At 48.2% G+C, this 22,017-nt stretch overlaps 1 protein-coding gene across 1 annotated transcript in view; it reads right to left on the bottom strand.

Moving 5' to 3' along the window:
- The window catches only part of SHANK3 (SH3 and multiple ankyrin repeat domains 3), a 309,563-nt gene extending 288,675 nt beyond the window's left edge, over positions 1-20,888 (bottom strand). Inside the window, exon 1 of the mRNA XM_058191734.1 lies at positions 20,785-20,888. The gene's annotated coding sequence lies outside the window, so the exon portion shown is untranslated. The remainder of the gene's footprint in view (positions 1-20,784) is intronic.
- Positions 20,889-22,017: the final 1,129 nt, after the last annotated feature.

Here is a 22,017-nt window from a genome sequence, read left to right as displayed (position 1 = left end):
AGTTTTTAAAGGGAACCGGCAAGGTCTTAAGGTCGACGACAGCTGGCAAGCCATTCTACACACTCCATACAGCCCGAGGGGTTATCCTTCCAGTTTCAGTTTTGGTTGCTTCTTTTTGCATTGTTACTCAACTCTGACAGGACCTGTGTTTAACTCATAGAATCATCTATTGCAATGTCCTTCCTGTTGAAGACTACTTCAGCTTCAATCACAACAATACAAGAGCAGACAATAGATTTAAACTTAATGTTAACCACTCCAATCTTGATTGCAGAAAATATGACTTCTGTAACAGAGTTGTTCATGCTTGGAACTCACTACCTGACTCTGTGGTCTCTTCCCAAAATCCCCAAAGCTTCAACCAAAAACTGTCTACTATTGATCTCACCCCTTTCCTAAGAAGTCTATAAGGGGCGTGCATAAGAGCACAAACGTGCCTACCGTTCTTATCCTACTGTTGCTTCATGCTTATGCTTATGTATGTTGTTATGACAAATAAAATAAAATAAATAAATACGATTGATCCAAGGGCCGGTTTAGCTCTGCCTGGTAAGGCCTGTTATTAAGAACACAGAGCCTGCAATTACTGCAGGTTCGAGCCCGGCCCAAGGTTGACTCAGCCTTCCACCCTTTATAAGGTAGGTAAAATGAGGACCCAGATTGTTGGGGGGGCAATAAGTTGACTTTGTAAATATATACAAATAGAATGAGACTATTGCCCTATACATTGTAAGCCGCCCTGAGTCTTCGGAGAAGGGCGGGGTATAAATGTAAACAAACAAACAAACAAACAAACAAACAACAAAACAAGTGAGGAAGACCACACTGATGCAAGACAGGAGCTGACAGACTCTTATAAAGCCACCCAAGGCACCTTGTCGGGGAGATGGGCATCATAGAAATGTGGCAAGTAAGTAAAGAAAAGGGATCTAAATTATGTCTCAGCAGGTCGAAAGGTTGTGTTGCTCTTCTCACAAGAACCAAACAGGTTCCTCCGGGAAAGTTGTACAGTGAGAAGTTCACGGGAGATAAAAGGATTTCCTCCCATGGTCCAGACGTATCCTGTTGAAATCCAATTTCATAGGAAGTAAGGAAGGTCCCTGCCAGGATCAACTTTAAAAGGGGATCATCTAACTGATTTATGGAAGGAACGGTTGGAATGGCTTGATTTACTACCATGTAACACACATGTTTAGGCCTGTCTCATTGAGAAAGAAACTTGCCTGGGGGGACAACTGAGATACACCCCTCTACTCCAGATGACGGAGAAGAAAAGTGGAGAACCAGCATTTCTAATGTCTTCACAGAGAGGTTCACCAAGGGTGTTTGGCATGACAATACCATAATTTAAACTCGTGGTGCCTCTGGGTGTCTGCTGAGATTATGGAACTTTCACAAAGCCGGCAGAAACTCTACAGAAGTGAGTCGCTGAGGTCCTTGCTGTACAGACACCAAATTAAACAGGGTTTGGGATATTGTGACGAGCAGGTCGAAGATGCAGAAATTAGTTCCACAAAGGCTTCAAAATGGTTGAGCTTCAATTTACTCGAGGCCGCTCTGTTCGTGAGAAGGAGGCCTCAGGAACAAGCAGAGTGTGGTTGGCGACTTTACTCTTCATTGACGGTTTTTTCAAAGATTTTTCACTGGAGTTTAGTTGCAGCCTCGATATGCTTCGATACAAGGGTTTTTTCTTCAACCCCTGATATTCTGCACATGTACAGGAACACACAAGACTGGCCACCCACATTCAAAATACCCCAAAGTAGAGCGATAGAAAAGTCAGGAGCAGGAGATGGGAAAAGGCTTAGACAGGCAGTAATCAGAATGTGCCACAGTTCCTTGTAGCAGACCTGGGAGAACTTGAAGGAAGGAAAGAAGGGATGGGAAGGGAAGGGGAAAGGAAAGGGGGTGGGAGGAAGGATGGAAGGAAGGGAGGGAGAAAAGGGCAAGAGGGAAGGACAAAAGAGGGAGGGAAGAAGAAGAGGGAAGGGGAAGAGAAAGGGCGTGAGGGAGTGAGGGAGGAGACAGAAAAGAAAGAGAAGGGAGGGAGGGAGAAGGAGGGAAAGACGTTCATCCCCAGGGCCAGGAGGTGCTCCCCCCTCTGAGGAGGGGCCGAAGGGGCAGGCGGTCTCTGCTGAGCCCCCCCCTCCCCGCAGCCTCCCTCTCATCCTGCGTGGCCCTTGGGCAGAGGCCCCGCCAGCTCTCTCCCTTCTCCTGCTCCCTCCTGAGGCCAAAATCCACCTGGGCACCTTGGAATACCAGCTGGTGGGTGGATTCAGAATTAATCACTTCTCTGCCGACTTCCGAAAAGGCCGCCTTGCTTAATTTTCTCTTTTATTTCCCAGCCTTTTGTCTCTTCCGCCTCCGGGAATCACAAACCCTTCTTTGGATTCGCCCCCTCGCTGGCTGAACTCCCCAGGAAAGACCCCCCAGGGAAAGAAACATCCAAATGGGCTGCCCCCACAAGGCACCACGGGTGGTCCTCGACTTACAACAGTCCGTCTAGTGACTGTTCAAAAGTTAAAACGGCACAGACAAAAACTGACATGACCACTTTTCACACTTATGACCCTGGCAGTATCCACACGGTCACATGATCAAAATTCAGACACTGGGCAACTACTTTCCCCTCTCTCTGTCCTTTCTTCCTTCCTTCCTTCCTTCCTTCCCTCCTTCCCTTTTAGCGAAGAGCAGAGGGGCCTTTCCCAGGGCCTGCCGCTCAGCCTCCCAACCTTCTAGAGAGGAAAGGAGGCCAAGCGGTGTTCCAATTTTTGCCCCCCATCTTTGCTTTGGCGAGCTGCTTAAGCAGGTGAAAGGGAGCAGAGCTCCCTGGGAGGAAACCGCTTCCACTCGCACCTTCAAAAAGCTCCAAACCCAGCCTGAAATCCGCCTGCACACAAATCTGGCCATTTTGCTTTCGACTCCTGCCGGGGCCACCCTGGAATGCCACTTGGGGCCCTTCAGTGGCTCCTTTGCAGGCGGTTCTTGACGCCGGTTGGCCATCCTGGATGTCAATCTGCCCTTGTCCTTTCTTTACAAGACGTCAACTTGTTTTCTCCAATTGGACTCTGATTTTCTCTTAAGTTGCTTCTTCACAGCAGAGCAAAAAAATGAAGATGGTGACTGTGCCCCTGCCGTCAACACCACCTGGCTTTCCATGCCCGCTGCCGTGCCATCAAAAGGGTGACGGCCTCGATTACAAGGGTGAAACTGCCGTCTTTATTTTTGTGCAGATCAGGGGACGGCTGGGGTTATCCAAGGCAACGTGCAGATAGGCAGGGACACCCCTTCCACACATTCACTGAGGTTTGGGGTCCTTCTCCTAAGCAGGGTGTGTCCCCTTGTTTGTTTCTGACGACCTCTCAATCAGAATAGAGCTGGAAGGGACCATGGAGGTCTTCTAGTCCAACCCCATGTTCAAGCAGGAGATCCTATATCGGTTGTCCAGTCTCTTCTTAAAAACCTCCAGGGATGGAGCCCCCACCATCTCTGAAGGCAAAGCCATTCCACCGGTTGATTCTCCTCCCTGTCAGGAAGCTTCCCCTTAATCCCAGGTTGCTTCTCTCCTTGACTAGCTTCCATCTGTTCCTTCCTCTCCGGCCTTCAGGGGCTTTGGAGAAGAGGTGGACCCCCATTTCTTTACGGCAGCCCCTCAAGTATTGAAAGACGGCTATCATGTCTCCCCTAGTCCTTCTTTCCTCTAGACTAGCTTCATAGGAGTGCTAAACATCAGCCAAATAATGTGTGTGTGTCCCCACTTTCGTTTCCACGAGACAGTCAGTGCTCCCCTAAAGCAGCCCATTTCCCTCGGTGGCACTTAAATTCTGCAGGCCTCCCAGCCCGTCTCCTTGGACGGAGAGCCGAGCCAGAAGGCTGTGCCGGTCGCTCCGTGTGCCAGGCTGAGAGGTCCAAAGCCCTCCGCCCAGATTGCTGGGGACCTCAGCCTCTCTCCTGGGACCCCTCTTGAGCTGGCCCAAGCCCTGGAGCCTCTTCCTGCCCCCTGGAAACAATGCTGGCCAGCCTGGCCCTGGACGGTTTTCCGGACATTCTTTGGGAGCGTCTATAAAAAGGCCGAAAACTCCGGGCAGGAAGCAGCAGCCATTCTGAGCACGGCCGGCTCTTCCCAAGGGAAGGGCTCCTGCCCTGGCGCCTTCAGGCTGGGTACTGCCCTCCCGATGCCACCCGCCCAGGAGGGAGGGCAGGAAGCAGAAAGAGAGCCCCCAGACCAGGCTCCCGATGCCTCCCCCCTCCCCCCTCTTCCTCTGGTGCTGATGCCTCCTTTTACATCAGTCCGTTTACTGACCGTTCAAAGTTATGATGACACTGAAAAAGTGGCTTGTGGCTGTTTTTTACACTTATGACCGTTGCGGCATCCCCCATGGTCACTCGATCAAAATTGGGATGCTTGGCAACTGGCTCATATTTATGACGGTCACATTGTCCCAGGATCACATGATTCCCTTTTGCGACCTTCTGACCAGCAAAGTCAAGGGGGGAAGCCAGATTCACTTAACGCCCGTGTTACTCACTTATCAGCTGCAGTGATTCGCTTAACAACGGCGGCAAGAAAGGCCGTGAAATGGGTCAAAATTCATTTAGCCACTGCCTCACTTAGCGATAGAACTTTTGGGCTCGATTGTGGTCGTAAGTCGAGGACTACCTGTATTATTTTTGGCCTCTGCGTTGGCCACCTTGCCCTGCACGCTGACCCTGCCAGGTAGGACAATCACAAGAGTCAAAAACAATAATGCAAGTTTAGACCTCCAGCCCAGGTCGAGGGGCCCACGTTGGCATAATTCCATTTTCTGACATATTTTCCAAGAGTATAAAAAGCCTCCCTCAGCTTTCTCCCCTTTCACCCAGGAGCAGCTTCTGCAAGACAGGTGCTCAGTGCCTCTGGCCAGCCGGCTGCCCCAAGGACTCCTCTTCTTTCCTCCCCCCACAACAGGCCCCTCTACCCAAAGCAGAAGGAAAGTGGGGGGGCTCCTGGAGGCTCTCTAGGGAATAGCAACAGCAGCTCCTGCTAGGATAAACGGGGTGGGGGGACCCCAGAGGCCCAGAAGAGCTGAAGCCTCCATCCCTTACCAGCTCAGGGTTGACCCCAAATTCTCTCTGGGTCACACCGGAGCCTCGGCGACCCCTAAAGACCCCAGGGGGAGCAGCAGCAGGCCAAGTGGGCCTCACTTCCAGCGATGGAGATGCATCTCCAGGGACAACTGGCTGAATTGTGGGTCACCGGACACTATTTGGGGCTGCTGGGAGGGGGAGCCCAAGGGGCAGCTTTGGGGCAGAGAAACCACAGGAGGGGCTGTCTCCTGAGCCAGCTGCCAATTGTGAGGGGACGGATTTTGAAGAGACACGTCCCTCCTGCTCACAACAGCCGCCCGTCACCTCTCTGGAACTTTCCGTGGGAGGTGAAACGAGTTCTCTCCCCCGCTCTGTGTGTGTGTGTGTGTGTGTGTGTTGGGGTGGGGAGTAGGCATGAACTACACTGTCAAAGCTGAATCATGTCAGTAACTATAGAGGAGCAGGGGTAGAACACACAAATAGCCCTACTGGGACACTATCACCCCAGAATTTATTTAATTATTTTTATTAATTAAACGTATATGTTATCCATCTCACTATCCAAATGGTGGCTGACAGGATCATGGCAGCGCAAATATAAAAGCATTCAAATTAAATAAAGACTAAAAACTGAGAGCACAAAATGGTTTGGGGAATAGTCTTTTTTCTTTCACTCCAAAAGAATATAGAATTGGAAGGGACACCTTGGAGGTCTTCTAGTCCAGCCCCCAGTTCAAGCAGCACTTTACACCACTTCAGAGAAATGGCTGTCCAGTCTCTTCTTAATAATCTCCAGTGATGGAGCACCCACAACTTCTGGAGGGCAGCCTTTCCACTGATACATGTTCTAATTGTCAAGAAATCTCTCCAGGTTGCTTCTCTCCTGGATTAATTTCCATCCATTGCTTCTTGTCCTGCCTTCAGGTGGTCTGGAAAACCTCCTCTCTGTGGCAGCCCCTGAAGTACTGGATGTTGCTATCATTCATGTCCCCCTACTCCTTCTTTCAATTAACGTAGACATACCCAATTCCTGCAACCTTTCATGAATTCATTCATGAATGGCTGTCCATCCTGAATTAGGCTTTTCTTTAAAGTCTAGCTCTCCCTTTTACATTCCAAGCACACCCACCAATTAGGTTCCGCAAACCATCCATTTTCGAAGTGTCACCCAAAGCGTCACCCAAAGACCAAAACCAACCCCTGTCTCTTTCGAGCTGGGCACCACGTAGATATTTCAACAGGTCTTGTCTCTCCGCCCCACCCAACCTTGGTCCAACCTGAGCAGCTGAGCAGGGAGTTCCCAAGCCTGCTGGATAGACTGGGAAACCCTGGAACATCTTGGAAGGACAAAGGCTGATTGCAACCATCCTGGACGGCTGCCTAGCAAAGGATCAAGGAATCCCCAGGGATCCAGCCTTAGTACTCAGAAACCAGGCAGCCAAGTCCAGCAAAGCCAAAGCAGGCCTGGGGAAGCAAGACCGCAATCCCCCCACCTCCCCCGCTAATTTTGCACCCTATTCTGAAATGGATAAAATTGGTTACCCTGTAGAGCAACTTTAAGACTTGTGGACTTCACTTCCCAGAATTCCCCAGCCAGCTAAAGTCATGGGGCTTCCGTCTAAGCTGGCACAAGAGTTGGCATGGCCCCCTCCCGGAAGACTCCACCCCAATTCATCCCCTATAGGATGATGGGCACCGGTGGCAAGACTCTAAATGCCAGGCAGGAAGGTTTGAAATGAGGCAAAGAGCCACTGGGCAGAGGTGGCAGACTACATTTCCCAGGAGGCATTGGTGCCCACTCCCCCATCCAGGTTGGCAGTGCCCCACTTCTTTAGACTGTGTGGGCTGCTGCTGTGCCTGACATGGGTCTTTCTCCAGACATCGCCCTGAGCGCATTACGCCAGCAGTGGGTGAGAAAATCAGTACTGGCACACTTGCAGCGGGTTTGCCCATGCCAGTTTGGACGCACTGCTGTGGGGACAGGCGTGGGTTGCTGCCCCTCTTGGCTGCCCACCTCCCTGCAGCGGCTCCTTTGCTCTGCTGACAGCAAAATAACTGAAGCAGCAAAGTTGGAAGGGACCTCAGAGGTCTTCTAGTCCAACCCCCTGCTCAAGCAGGAGACTCTATGGCTCTCTTGATGCTTAATGCTTCATTAGCATTAATTAACTAAGCTTGATGCTTAATACTTGGAATGGACCAAGGCACCAGAGCTGGGGTAGAATTTGCAAAGGAAACTTGGAATCAGGACATAGAAGAAGAGAGTTGGAAGGGACCTCAGAGGTCTTCTAGTCCAACTCCCTGCTCAAGCAGGGGACCCTATTCAATTCTGGGGCCAATAGCTGTCCAGCCTTCCTTGATAGCACGAATTAATTAATTAACTTGGTACTTAACGCTTGCAACGGAATCAATGGGTGATTCGACAAACTAAACTTAGAAGAAGAACGCAAAAGGTAGAATCCCGGGGTCGGAAGGGACCCCGAAGGTCTTCTAGTCCAACCCCCGGCCCCACAGGAGACCCTCCCGCTCCCATCCCGGACCAACGGCAGCTTAAGGCTTATGCGCCCACCGAGCGCGGCTGCCCGTCTGCGGAGTCTCGGACCCTCCCGGGGCTGCCCAGCCCGAGCGCTCAGCCGGGCGGCGCTTACCTTGCGGAGTCCCGGGCGGCGGCCGTCCGGAGGGGCTCGGGGGGCCGTCGGGCGCTGTCGAGGGGCCAGAGGAGCGAGCTCCGTTCCCTGCCGCAAACTCAGCCCCCTCGCCAGCCGGGAGTTTCCAGCGTCGCCATGGCAATGAGGGAGGGCGAGCAGGCGAGGAGGGGGCGGCGAGGAAGGGCAGCCGGAAAAGTTGTCCGCCGGAGGGGAGGGGAGGGGAGGGAGGGGAGAGAGCTGCGGGGAGGGCGGGACGGCAGCCTCTCCGCCCGCTGCCCGGCCCCAAGCGTCCCCCTCCCCTTAGACCCAAGCCCCGGGCTTCTCTCGGCCCCCTTCCAACCAAGCGGCTGGGGAGGATGGGAGTTGGAGTTGCTGGGTACCAGCTGAGAAAAGTGAACACTAGGCTGCATTCTGGGGGAGGATGCCAAACCTGGGCACACTCTGCCCCCATACCTCTCCCTCAAGGCTGGGGCGCTTTAAAACTTGTGGACTTCCACTCCCAGAATCCCCCAGCCTGGGAAATTCTGAGAGTTGAAGTCCAGAAGTGTAAGGTGGCCATGTTTGGAGACCCCTCCTCCAGCAGCCCCCCACCCCCGTTGGCTTTGTGGGGCAACCTTGCTCAGAGCTGCAGGAAGAGAAGCCCAAGGCTGATCCCAGGCTGGAGGAGTCCTTTGCCCTCCACCCAGAGTAAGAAAGAGCGAGGACTAATGCTAAGTCACTTGTTCAGTACTGTCGGTAACTTTGAACATTTGCTATATGAATGGTTGTAAGACGAAGACTAGCTGCCCTTTTCCCAACTGAAATTCCAGCAGGAAGCGATCAAGTGCTCTGCCAACCTTTTGATCACCGTGCCAGAAAATCCACTTGGGATCCTTCCTAAGATCTCAATTATAAAACAAAAACGGAGCAGAAGAAGCAATGTTGAAAATCATGAAAGAAACTCCCCCAAGGAGGGGGTCTTCTCATCCAACCCCTGGCCCAACAGGAGACCCTCTCCCACTCCTGACCAGCGGCTATCCAGGGGCCGATGGCTCTTGTGCGTGAAAACATGAAAATATCTGGCCTCAAAGTTCCCTGCCCTTCCCATCTCCTGTCAGGTACTAAACCCTCCTGAAGATCACCAAAATGCCGGCTGTAAGGCTGGGGGTGGGGAGGGTTATTGGAAGGATTAAGGTCAGGAGAAGTAACTACGGTAGAGGGTTAATTCAATCAACACACCCCCAATAGTCGTCCTGTAACAAGTCATGGAAGGTTACGATAGGAAAAGTTTCCCAGCGATTGGAACAGCAGAGAAGGACTATTTAGACATCCTACAACAGAGTCCAATAACAATGGTTGAGGCCTCCTGAAGAACCAGAACCGGAGCTTTGCATCTCCCTTGATATTTGAAGTGGTGGTAGTGGTGGTGCAGGAGGAGCAGGAGCAGGAGCAGGAGGAGGAGGAGGAGGAGGAGGAGGAAGGAGAAGAAGAAAAAGAAAAAGGAGAAGAAGAAGAAGAAGAAATAATCTACCATTCCATGTCTGACCCATTGCTCGATCCAGGAAATCTAGAGAGTTAGCAGAGACTTCTGTGCTAGCAACTGGAATTGCAGAGAAGAAGGTCCTTCAGTGTTGGGTTTCCCATAATGGCCTCCTAGATGCCTTCAGGAGTATGGTGAGTATAGAGTCATTTTGAAAAATTGAACAAGCTGGGAAACTGAGCCAATGTCCACCAGAATCCAGGAAGAACATGGCTAACGCTAGCCATCTTTCTCCAAGACCATCGGCCATAGGCACAAACTAAAGATTTTGGGAACTCTCAAGTAAATCCAGAAGATGTTGGGCTCAGCAAAGGCAGTGTGGAATCTCATTTCTCCTGGCAGAGGACAGGACAGCACAAACACTTCCTATGCAAATTATTTTCCTTGGCTCCGTGAAATTTCTTTGCTTTGATCTCGGACCATCTGGCTTCACTTTGAGGGGGACTTGAATGAGGAGGCGAAGAGTACAAACCTCTCGCTCACTCCCCCACTGCACTCCCAAGACCAAAATCTACACTGAAGCATGGATGCTTGCAGCAAGAAACTTGCACAGAGGTTATTGGGAAGCCTACCGAGACATCAATTAATTGGTCATCTGCTTTTTGGCGAATTTATTGATGAGCTTTAGACATTTCAACAGAGGCTTTAGGGAGTCACCTCTGGAATGCATTGTTGGAAGCTATTCACAAACCACTCAAAATATATTTATTTATTTTTCATTGACTGAAGGATTTGAGTGGGGAAGAGCAAGGCTGTTTATGACTTTCACCAATATTAGAAATGGTAACACTTATCACTGTATCTGAGTGATAAGCAAATTTTACACCTGGGCAGGAAAAACCAAAGGTACAAGCATAGACTAAGCGAAACCTGGCTCAAAATAGTAACTGTGAGAGGGACCTTGGAGTCCTTGGGACGATCCCTTAAACATGAGCCAGCCGTGTGCGGCAGCAGCCAAAAAAACAAATACAATCCTTGGTTGTATAAACAGAAGCATCGAATCAAAATCATGTAAAGTATTAGTACCGTTTTATAAATCCTTAGTAAGGCCACACCTGGAATACTGCATCCCATTTTGGTCACCACATTAGAAAAAGGATGTTGAGACAAAGTGCAGGCAAGAGCAACCAAGATGATTAAAGGCCTGGAGACTAAAACATATAAACAACGGTTGCAGGAACTGGGTTTGGCCAGTCTAGAGAAAAGAAGGACTACGGGGGACATGATAGCAGTGTTCCAGTATTTGAGGGGCTGTCACAAAGAAGTGGGGGTCAACCTATTTTCCAAAGCACCTGAAGGCAAGACAAGGAAGAATGGACGGAAACTAATCAAGGAGAGAAGCAACCAGGAATTAAGGAGAAACTTCATAACAGTGAGGACAATTAATCAGTGGAACAGCTTCCCTCCAGAGATTGTGGGGGCTTCATCACTGGAGGCTTTTAAGAAGAAACTGGACAGCTATTTAGTTGAAATAATATAGGGTCTCCTGCTTGAGCAGGAGGTTGGACTAGAAGGCGTCCAAGGTCTCTTCCAGCTCTATTCTGATTGATTGATTAATTGATTGATTGATTGATTGATTCTCAAATTTATACCCTACATTACAGCTTCAAGTATGTTTAATAAATATAAACAGCCACAGGCCTCCGACATGTTCTGGGAGAAGCTTCCAATCTGAGGATGTACAAGTATTATTTCTAGATTGCATTCCTGTCAACTGGCGTCTTCCCAAAGACAAGCGTTGGTGGCTTCATGCATGCCCAGATGGTCACAGAAAGGAAGGAGAAGCTCTTGCCACCTGTTATCCGATGAACTTCCTGCTTCATCTTCACAATAGATGCTGCTTAAGAAAACCCTACATAAACTGGTTTAGTTTCTTAGATCTTCCTCTTTACAACTTAATACAAGTTAATAGCAACTCCCATCCACCTTCAATCGCTGCCCCAGAGGCTTTCTCCACCATTGAGATGAAGTACTCTTCATCCATGTTTGAGATGGCAGAAAACTTGACCGGTGCCTGTGATTCCCATGGCCTCTCCTGCCTCTGTTCCACCACTGGAATCTCTCTTCAAGATCCTGGTGGGCAAAACCAAGATTTCATGCACCTGGAGGTGGGTGGACTCCCTGGGCGGAGTCAGAAGAAGGGTGAAAATTCTGCTAGGCATAGGTAGGAGGGCCTCCTCCACCTGTTGCACTCATGAGCTGGGGACAAAAGGTAGACCCTTCCCTTGGAAGGGAGCAATTTTGTGTCAGGGTGGTCAAAGCTCTCAGAGGCAGGAAAGGTCAGCTAGACGCTCACTCTGTCAAAGACCTTGGAGTACTCATCTCAAATGATCTCAGTGCCAGAGCTCACTGTAACAGCATTGCTAAAAAAGCACTAAGAGTTGTTAAACTAATCTTGCGTAGCTTCTTCTCCAGTAATATTGAACTGCAAACTAGGGCATACAAAACTTTTGCCAGACCAATTCTTGAATACAGTTCATCTGTCTGGAACCAACAGTGCATATCAGACATTAATACAATTGAGAGGGTCCAGAGATATTTCACAAGAAGAGTCCTCCACTCCTCTGCTCGCAACAAAATACCCTATGCCACCAGACTCCAAATTTTGGGCTTAGACAACTTAGAACTTCGCCGTCTTCGGTCTGACCTAAGATATTGTAACAGATGACATAAAATCATCTGTTACAATATCCTACCAGCCAATGACTACTTCAGCTTCAACCCAAACAATACAAGAGCACACAATAGATACAAACTCATGGTAAACCGTAAATCACATAAATCATAAATCACATAATCATCATAATAATAGTACTCCTAACTACAATTTCAAAAAAGCAAACTATGACCTTATAAACAACAACCTCTCATATCTTGACTGGCAAAATCTATTCTCAACCTGTATAACTGCTGAAGACCACTACAGAGTTTTCCTATTTGAAATCAATAGAATCATCAAACAATACGTACCACAAATCACCACCAAAATAAAAAAAAAACAAATTACCCATATCAATAAAGAAGCTTCAATCCAAAAAAAAATCCCTCTGGAAAAGAAACAAAAAAGGCCATGTAGCAAACTTCAAAAACCGCTACAGAAATATTTGCAACCAAATAAAAACTGAATGCACCATTTACCACACAAAGCAAAAAGAAGATCTTCTGCGCACAAATTCCAATCGTGCTTTCTATAATTTTGTTAACAACAAACTTAAAGAATCAAGATCCATCCCACCACTAAGAGAATCTAATGGCAATGAATATAACGATGAAACAATTAAAGCAAACCTCTTTAACACATTCTTCGGCTCAGTCTTTGTTAACAGTGATGGCTCATATCGGACATTCCCCAATCGTACTAACAATGATTACGACTTAACTCATATAGACTTCACAGAAGATTATGTTGAAAAAGCTCTTCGCAACCTGAAACCATCTTTATCTATTGGACCTGATGGACTATGTGCATACTTCTTAAAAAAACTTTCCACTAATATAGCAGAACCCCTAAGCATAATCTTCGATAAAGCTTTCAAGACTGGTTCCCTTCCCAAACTTTGGTCTCTAGCCACAGTCATCCCTATCTTCAAAAAAAGGAGATCCCAGCCTAGTTGAAAATTACAGACCAATCTCTCTATGCTGCGTCATCTGCAAAGTAATGGAATCTATCATCAACCAATCCATTACCCTCCACCTAGAAACAAACAACCTACTCTCTAATAAACAATTTGGTTTCAGGAAAAAAATTATCATGTAACTTACAACTTCTCCACTGCAAAAACATATGGACTACTAATCTTGATCAAGGCAAAGCAATAGATGCAATCTACATAGACTTCTGTAAAGCTTTTGTCTCAGTAGTACACGATAAACTTCTCCTAAAACTAAAATCCTACAGCATTTCAGGACCCCTTCACAAATGGATAACTGCTTTCCTGTCAAACAGACAACAAGTGGTCAAAATTGGCAATGCTTTATCAAATCCTGTCCCTGTCAAAAGTGGCGTTCCTCAAGGTAGCGTTCTTGGACCAACGCTCTTCATACTATACATAAATGATCTCTGTGACCATATCTCAAGTTATTGTGTTCTCTTTGCTGACAATGTCAAACTATTTAACACCACCAACAATAGTAATACCCATCAAAAAGACCTTGATTTTGTATCCAATTGGTCTAAAACTTGGCAACTCCAAATCTCAACCAGCAAATGCTCAGTCTTACATATTGGAAAAAAAGAACCCAAACACTAAGTACAAGCTTGATGGACATTATCTTACAGATGACCCCCACCCTGTCAAGGACCTTGGAGTTTTCATATCAAATGATCTAAGTGCCAAAGCCCATTGCAACTATGTAGCAAAAAAGGCTCTAAGAATTGTAAACCTAATTCTGCGTAGCTTCTTTTCCAAAAACTCTACACTACTAACCAGAGCATTCAAAACATTTGCCAGACCCATTCTTGAATACAGCTCATCTGTCTGGAACCCAAACCACATCTCTGACATTAATACAATTGAACGAGTCCAAAAATATTTTACAAGAAGAGTTCTCCGCTCCTCTGTAAACAACAAAGTACCATATTCCACCAGACTTGAAATCCTGGGCTTAGAGAACTTAGAACTCCACCGACTCTGACAAGACTTGTGTTTAACACACAGAATCATCTATTGCAATGTCCTTCCTGTTAAAGACTTCTTCAGCTTCAATAGCAATAATACAAGAGCAAACAACAGATTCAAACTTAATGTCAACCGCTTCAATCTTGATTGCAGAAAATATGACTTCAGTAACAGAGCTGTTAATGCTTGGAATACACTACCTGACTCAGTGATCTCCTCTCCAACTCCTAAAAGTTTTAACCAAAAACTGTCTACCATTGACCTCACCCCCTTCCTAAGAGGACTATAAGGGGCATGTATAAGTGCACAAAAGTTCCTACCGTTCCTGTCCTATTGTTTCCTTTCAATATATGTTCCTGTATATAATGTTGTGACAAATAAATAAAATAAAATAAAATAAATAAAGTAGACTGCAGAAAATACGACTTCAGTAACAGAGTGGTCAACGTCTGGAATGCACTACCTGACAGTGTGGTTTCTTCCCTAAATCCCCAAAACTTTAACCTAAGACTATCTACTGTAGACCTCACCCCATAAGCACACCAGCGTGCCTACCGTCCCTGTCCTAATGTTTTCTTTTATTCATACCCTTTATATGTGTTTATAATTATGTTTACACTTGTATCTGTCATAAAATACATGCTTGACAAAAAGAAAAGAAAGAAAGAAAGAAAGAAAGAAAGAAAGAAAGAAAGAAAGAAAGAAAAGAAAGATCTCAGCTTGTCCTACTCACTGCGGGGATCCCCTTCCTGCAGATATGCCTCCAGGGCTATCAGGAAAGGAAAGCCTACCCTTGCTTTTAGGACTCCTTTCACCCAGGTTTCTTCTAAGACTTGGCTGATACCTGCAAAATCCCCCACTTCTGATTTCTAACTTGTGGTTCTCCTGCCCTTTTATCTAGTCTTCTCCAGTCAGGTCCTTGATGCTCTCTGAGCTGGGTGGTTTTCTTGCAGATGTTTCATGACCTAACTAGGAAACATCATCAGTGCTGGAAGGAAGGGCGGTTTGCAAGGATGAAGATGAGGAGGAGGAGAAGGAGGAGGACTGTGTTGTGTCTCGTCCGATCTCACCACAGCTGGGGCCTTCTTATCTGCTTCCGAACACGGAGGAATGTCCTAGTATGCCTCCCGGCCCCAGCCCTGGCTCCATGCCCAGACAGGCTGAAGAGGAGGAAGTATCTCCAGCCCCCAGCTCTGGCTCCATGCCCAGGCAAACGGAGCAACTAGACCCCTCCCCCTCCTCCACAGCATGTGAGCCTGAGGGAGGTCAATTGCCAACAGCTGCAGACTGGAGTGACCCTCACGTCAGAAGACTTGATAGACGGAGGCAACAGAAGGAAGGGAGGGGCAGGCCTGGATAAGCGCTGAGTCATGGAGCCACACCCCATGGCCTATATAAAGGACCTGCTTTCTGGCAGTCTCTGAGTCAGGCAAAGTCTAAACATATCTTGCTGAAGTCACTTTCTGGTCTCCTGCCTGCCCTGAGGACTTTGCTAGGACTTTGGCAGAGCTGCAGAGGCACGCCTGATTCGGATTTCCCTGACCCGGCCGTCAGCGGAGGAGTGGGACACGACAGACTGCAGGGTCCTTAGTGCTTTCTTAACTTGGTGGTTTTCTTGCAGACGGTTCTGACCCAACTAGGTAAGATCATCAGTGCTAGATGGGAGTGGGTCTATTTATACACAGGTGGCTTGCCCCGTCAATGGCCTGTCAACAATCAAGCATTAAACAAGGCTCCAGTCAAGGAACTACCACCTCAGACAAGCAATCAATAGTAAACAACCTAATCAAGGAACAACCAAGAACAGCCTCACCAGCATTGATAGGGCAGCCACTCGTATATAAATAGAGAGCAAATCCAGGGGTGAAATGCTACCGGTTCGCACCGGTTCAGGCAAACAAGTAGTAGCAGCGGCGTGGAGTTAAGTGAACTGGTAGCGGCGGCAGCGTGAAGCTCCACCCACCCGCCCGGATGTAGTTACTTTTAACCAGGAAATGACCTGTTTTTGACCTTCTGTTCGCACACCGAGTTCACATTTCCGAACTTGTAGGAATTGTAAGTAGATTTCACCCCTGAGCAAATCCCACTCCTTTCAAGCACTGATGATGTTCCCTATTTTGCTCATGAAACGTCTGCAAGGAAGCAACACAACTCAGAAAGCACCAAGGACTGCACAGTTGGACCTGAGCTCGAAATATTCCCTTCTATTGGTACTCTTCTCCAGGTTTAGCAGACTCTTCTCTTCCCTTTTTCTTTCCTGGATATAATCCCCTTTTTGGCTGCACTTCTTGGGCTCGGCATACTTCAGGATACTTTAAAATGTGGCACATGGAATCGGGCATGTCTGACAAATGCAGAACAGGGTCTACACTGACCTGGAATCTGGACCTTCAGGACGTCTGATGATCCATCAACTTTGGAATTAGTTGCAATTTTCAAAGACCCCCCCAGGCTTCCTTTCCCTCATGTCACTCCTCTAAGAGGAGATTCCTCAAGTTGCTGCATGTTTCTTTGGCTTCTCCTCCCTAAATGCAACCTTAATATAATCAGAGTTGGAAGGCATCCCGGAGGTCTTCTAGACCAACCCCCTGCTCAAGCAGGAGACCCTATACCATTCCAGACAAACCTTGAAAACCTCCAGTGATGGAGCCCCCACAACCTCTGGAGTTAAGTCGTTCTTGCTTCTTGTTTTATAAGTTGAGCCCATCTTCTCTATGGCAGCCCCTCAAATATTGCTCAAAGACTGCTATCATGTCCCCCCTGGTTCTTCTTTTCATTAGACGAGACACACTCAGTTCTGCAACCATTCATCATATGTTTTAGCACACGTTCCTCTAATCTTCTTTCTTTTTCTGCTTTTGTTTTCTAGGATCTCAATATCTTTTTTATATCGTGGTGACCAAAATTGGGTACAAAATTGGAACTCTCCTTGATTCTTCTGTTCTGACAGGAAAGTGACACTCTCCTAGAGTCCATAATTTTTATACTTTTATCTCCTTTTACGTTTCTCCTTGCTAGTATCCACCCGTCACAATCCTTTTCGCTCCTCATTCTGTTTCCTCTGGCATTAGCTAGTCTTCTCAATGTCTTTTATGCGGCAGCCTGAAAAGCATTTACACTTAAAACTGTTAATGCCTTCCCTGGTGCTCCTCCTTATTCCCACCCCCCACCTCCCTTTATTGCTACAGTCTGAGCTATTCATATATCTTAAATGTACATTTGCAAGCACAAAAGCATCCGTTTTGGGGAGGTGAATAAGGAAAGGCAAAGTATCCGTGCGCATTAATGAATGCAGATCGAGAGGGGTGTCATTATGGGAAAGGGGAGGGGCCTCGTTTTCATAAAAATGCTCTTCTTTGTCCTTGCTTGTGCCCACCAATGAGATAGAACTGGGTCACTCGCTCCCCCTGCCAGTTGAATTTCAAGATAAGCGAAGGCATTTGCGAAGAGAGAGGGGAACAGATGGTGGCTGTCTGAACCATTTTTATGGCTGAGATGAGATAGGATTTGAATTCAGGACTCACAGCTGCTCCCTTAAACACGCTCCACACTTTGCTATGGTGCCTGCCACTTATGCTGTGGCTCCTGGCAATCCAACACCGTGGCCCAGAAACCCACAGCTTGTTGGCTTCCTGGCGAGGACTTCGGGGGGATCTGATGCTGTTAGGAAGGAAATTGCTGTGGGAGCGGATGGGGATCCATTCCCAACGCACAGAGAAGCTTCTTCAGGCATTACAAAAAGGTGTGGAGACTTTAGAAGAAATGTAGAGAAGAGCAACTAAGACGATCAAATGCCTGGAGACCAAAACACATGAAGAATGGTTGCAGGAACTGGGGTTGGCCAGTCTAGAGAAAAGAAGAATTTCAGGGGGACGTGAGAGCACCTTCCAGTATTTGAGGGGCTGCCACAAAGAAGAGTTGGGGGGTCACATTATTCTCCTGATCAAGGGTCACCTGACACTCACCAAGAAGAGAAACAACCTGAAATTAAGGAGAAACTTCCTGACAGGGAGGACAATTAACTGGTGGAACTGTGTGCCACCAGAAGTTGTGGGGGCTCCAACATTGGAAGTTTTGAACGAAAGATTAGACAGTCACCTAATCGAAATGGGATAGAAGACCTCCAAGAGCCCTTCCAGCTCTATCCTGATTGAAGATTAAAGACCAGCTAGGAAACTCCTGCTAAATTTCAGTATCAACAGTAGAAACCTTCAAATTTCTGGGTTCTATCATATCGCAAGATCTCAAATGGACAGCTAACATCAAAAGCATCATTAAAAAAGGACAACAAAGAATGTTCTTTCTGCGCCAACTCAGAAAGCTCAAACTGCCCAAGAAGCTGCTGATTCAGTTCTACAGAGGAATTATTGAGTCTGTCATTTGCACCTCTAGAACTGTCTGGTTTGGTTCTGCAACCCAACAAGAAAAACACAGACTTCAGAGGATAATTAGAACTGCAGAAAAAATAATTGCTACCAACCTGCCTTCCATTGAGGACCCGTATACTGCACGAATCAAGAAGAGGGCCGTGAAAATATTTACAAACTCCTCGCATCCTGGACATAAACTGTTTCAACTCCTACCCTCAAAACGACGCTATAGAGCACTGCACACCAGAACAACTAGACACAAGAACAGTTTTTTCCCAAAGGCCATCACTCTGCTAAACAAATAATTCCATCAACACTGTCAAACTATTTACTAATCTGCACTACTATTAATCATCTCATAGTTCCCATCACCAATCTCTTTCCACTTATGACTGTATGACTATAACTTGTTGCTGGCAATCCTTATGATTTATATTGATATATTGACCATCAATTGTGTTGTAAATGTTGTACCTTGATGAACGTATCTTTTCTTTTATGTACACTGAGAGCATATGCACCAAGACAAATTCCTTGTGTGTCCAATCACACTTGGCCAATAAAATTCTATTCTATTCTATTCTATTTGAGGGACCTGGTCAAGGCGAATCATGTCAACTGTAGTGGCAACTCAAGGAGAAGGACAAGAAGAAGGAAGGGCATTTGGACAGCTCTCTTCAGCATCGCCACCTTTGATCAAAAGGAGCTCCTATGTAAAGTCCCAATCCTGCACCATTAGCTGCACTAAGTTGCACTGCAAAAGGCAGATCCTGTGCCAACCTGATCCATCCCAGAAGAATGCCTGGTTCAGGGGTACCAGCATGAAACTGGCCCTCCACCATTTGGCCACACGAGGACCTCCTGAGAGCGCCAGAAGATTCCTCTCTTTCTGCTTGCTCCATGATAATCCTGGCCTCTCAACCCAACCATGTACTGCCAATCGGATTCCACAGTCAGGAGTGTAGGGTAGGCCCTGAGCAGCAGCTCCAAAGACCCAAGTTGTTGTGGCTCCAGTCCCCGAACCTGGCCCCATGCCCGAAAGTGACTCTGAGAGTGAGGGGGAAGGGCCGGTAAGGCTTACCTCAGGAGCACCGATTCCTTTGTCCCGGCTCCAGGAGCCAGAACCAGGCCAGTCGGAGGACTTAATGAGGCCTACATCCCCTGATTCCTCCCTTCCTCAGGCTACGCCTACAGACGTAGCTGATAACCATACTAATCAAGCCTGGACTGACCCGCGCTTCAGAAGATTAGAGAGGCGGCGTCATCAAAGGGAAGGGTGGGGCAGGAGCCCCACCCCACAGGATATATAAGGAGCTTTGGGACTGCTCTCACTTCTACGGGAAGCAAATTAGCTGAACCGTGTCAAAGTGAGCTGAAGTCTTGATCTGTTTGAACTTTTTGGCAGGCAGCTGCATTTTCTCGGCCAGGACTAATAGGAACCGTGTAACCACTGGCTGTAGGCCAGCTCGTTACTCCAAAGTGAGGACGGAGACAGAACACAAGTCTTCCTTGTTGCATAAGACACCAGATGTCAGATGCCAACAACCAAGTCCACAGGTGAAGGTTCAAGATGACAGATTTATTGCTCAAACCTACACACAGGAATCTTCTCAGACTCAGGGTTTGCCCCTGGGTAAAACTAGATGAGGGCCCTTGGCATTCAAGGAAGTTTGAACTTAGCCCTCTTGTGACTACACAAGAGCTTCTACAAATCCCCTGCTTGATTCCTCCCTTTGGCTCTCTCCTATATCAGGGACGTCTTTGGGCAAAGGGGCCAAGGACCCAGCAGCTTTGCCTTGCCTAGAAGTGGGTGAGGGCTTCTTTCATGCCAGGGGCCTCTGACCAGCCCAGCACAATGCTGCTCTTCAGTGGGTGGATCCAGAGCAAACCTGGGCATTTCCAGCAAAGTCCCACCCTCTCCATCTTCTGCTCCCCCCATCCTTAGATGAGGGTGTTCTGAGTGGGGCTGTGGGTCAGCCAGGCGTGACCAAGGCTGGATTGCCTGCTCATCAGGAAACCTGGAAGACTCCACAGTCCCGACTCTTGTCCTCATCCCAGGAGACGCCTTCAGGCAGGACCTGAGCAATGCCGCCCTCTTAACTCTGCCTCGCCTCTCATGTCCTACCCCCACCCGACTCCTGCTGGCCTCAGGGGGTCCCAGATGCCTCCCAAGGCAGAAGCTTGGCCTCTGGACCCTTCGGGCCCCTTCCAATCTTTCTCTTGTCCCGCTGGAAAGGCAGTAAGCAGAGGTAGGCAACGCCCATCTGGGCTACATTCTCATCAGATACTCGCAGCGGTTTCAACAGAGAAAAACAGAACTAAACAGAGATTTACTGGTTTTATGCCGAAAGCTGTTTAATGCTCCGGGCCCCAACAGGAAGCCTCTTCAACCCTCCCAGGCAGGATGCAGGCTGGAGGCTCAGGAACCAACTTTGCTTCTGGTTTTGCAGAGTTGCTGCAGAGTTGGGTCCCTGGGGGACAGTTTGTCGGGTTGCTCCTGATTCTGAAGCCACACCAGCAGCCCCCCCCCTTCGTCCCCCTTGCCTAAAAGTCCCATTTCTTACCTCTGAAGGAGGCTGGTGGGTGAGTGTCTGGCTGTCTGTGCCACTCAGGGAAGATTGGGCCAGGAGGAGAAGGGCAGCCCCGCCCTCCGTCCCCTTCCTTCCTCCAGCCTGCCAGGAAAAGGACACCCCCCAGCTTGTGCTCTTTCTCACACACACATGCACACACACGCACACACCCCTACTATTTCCCTTTTCCCAACTCCAGCCAGTTTTCCATAGCTGAGGAAAAAAAAGTGGGGGGGGCACTGGCTATGGTGGGCTGCTGTATGCCAGGAAGAGGCTCTCCTGGACGATGAATTGTTCTACCGACCTAGGTTTGCCCTAGGAAGGTCTTAACACCGAAACCAGACAAACCACATCAGTAGGCCAGGGCACACGGAAATGGCTGTGTGGGCAGCCGGAGGCTCTCCGGCTTTGATCTTCAGGCGGTATCTTTTTGGGAAATAAGCCTAAGCCTCCCAGAATTGAGGGGGGGGGTTGTAGCAAGGAGTGAGGAACGCATAGAGAGCCCCCACCCCCCAGGCAGGGACCCTTCAGTCATGGTAGAAACAGCAAGACTCGACTTGGCAAGAAAATCAGGCATGAGGGTGCACTGTAAGGATATTTATGCCTGTTTCTCAAGGAATTGGGGGGAGGGGGGGAACGGACCCTCCTCCCCAGCATCACTCTGGAAAAATCTGCTCCAGCCCCCACTGTCGCTTCTGAATGCATTAGCCACCTCTTCAGCATCTCCAGCGCACAGAAGCTTTTCTTTCAAAAGCCATCATGGGTAGGCGAAGAATCTCTTTGCTAAGCAGCAAGCAAGTTCACCCAGCTTGGCCTTGGATTAAAAAATAAATTAATAATAATAATACAGGGTAGTCCTCGACTTATGACCACAACTGAGTCCCAGATTGCTGTTGTTAAGCGAGACACATGTTAAGTGAGTTTTGCCCCGTTTTACGACCTTTCCTGCCACAGTTGTTCAGTGAATCACTGCAGCTGTTAAGTTAGGAACAGGGTGGTGGAGTGAATTTGGCTGCCCCATTGACTTTGCTTGTCCGACGGTCGGAAAAGGGGATCACGCGACCTCCGGGACGCTACAGCCGCCATAAGTCCATGCCAGTGGCCAAGCTTCTGAATTTTGATTGCACAACCATGGGGATGCTGCAATGGCCGTAAGTGTGAAAACCGGTCTAAGTCACTTTCTTCAGTGCCGTTGTAACTTCAAACTTATAAGGGCCGGTTTAGCTC

This window comes from Ahaetulla prasina, chromosome 7 (assembly GCF_028640845.1).
Source record: "Ahaetulla prasina isolate Xishuangbanna chromosome 7, ASM2864084v1, whole genome shotgun sequence".
Classification (NCBI taxonomy): domain Eukaryota; kingdom Metazoa; phylum Chordata; class Lepidosauria; order Squamata; family Colubridae; genus Ahaetulla; species Ahaetulla prasina.
The sequence above is the reverse complement of the archived record's forward strand: the minus strand, read 5'-3'. Positions and strand labels throughout refer to the sequence as shown.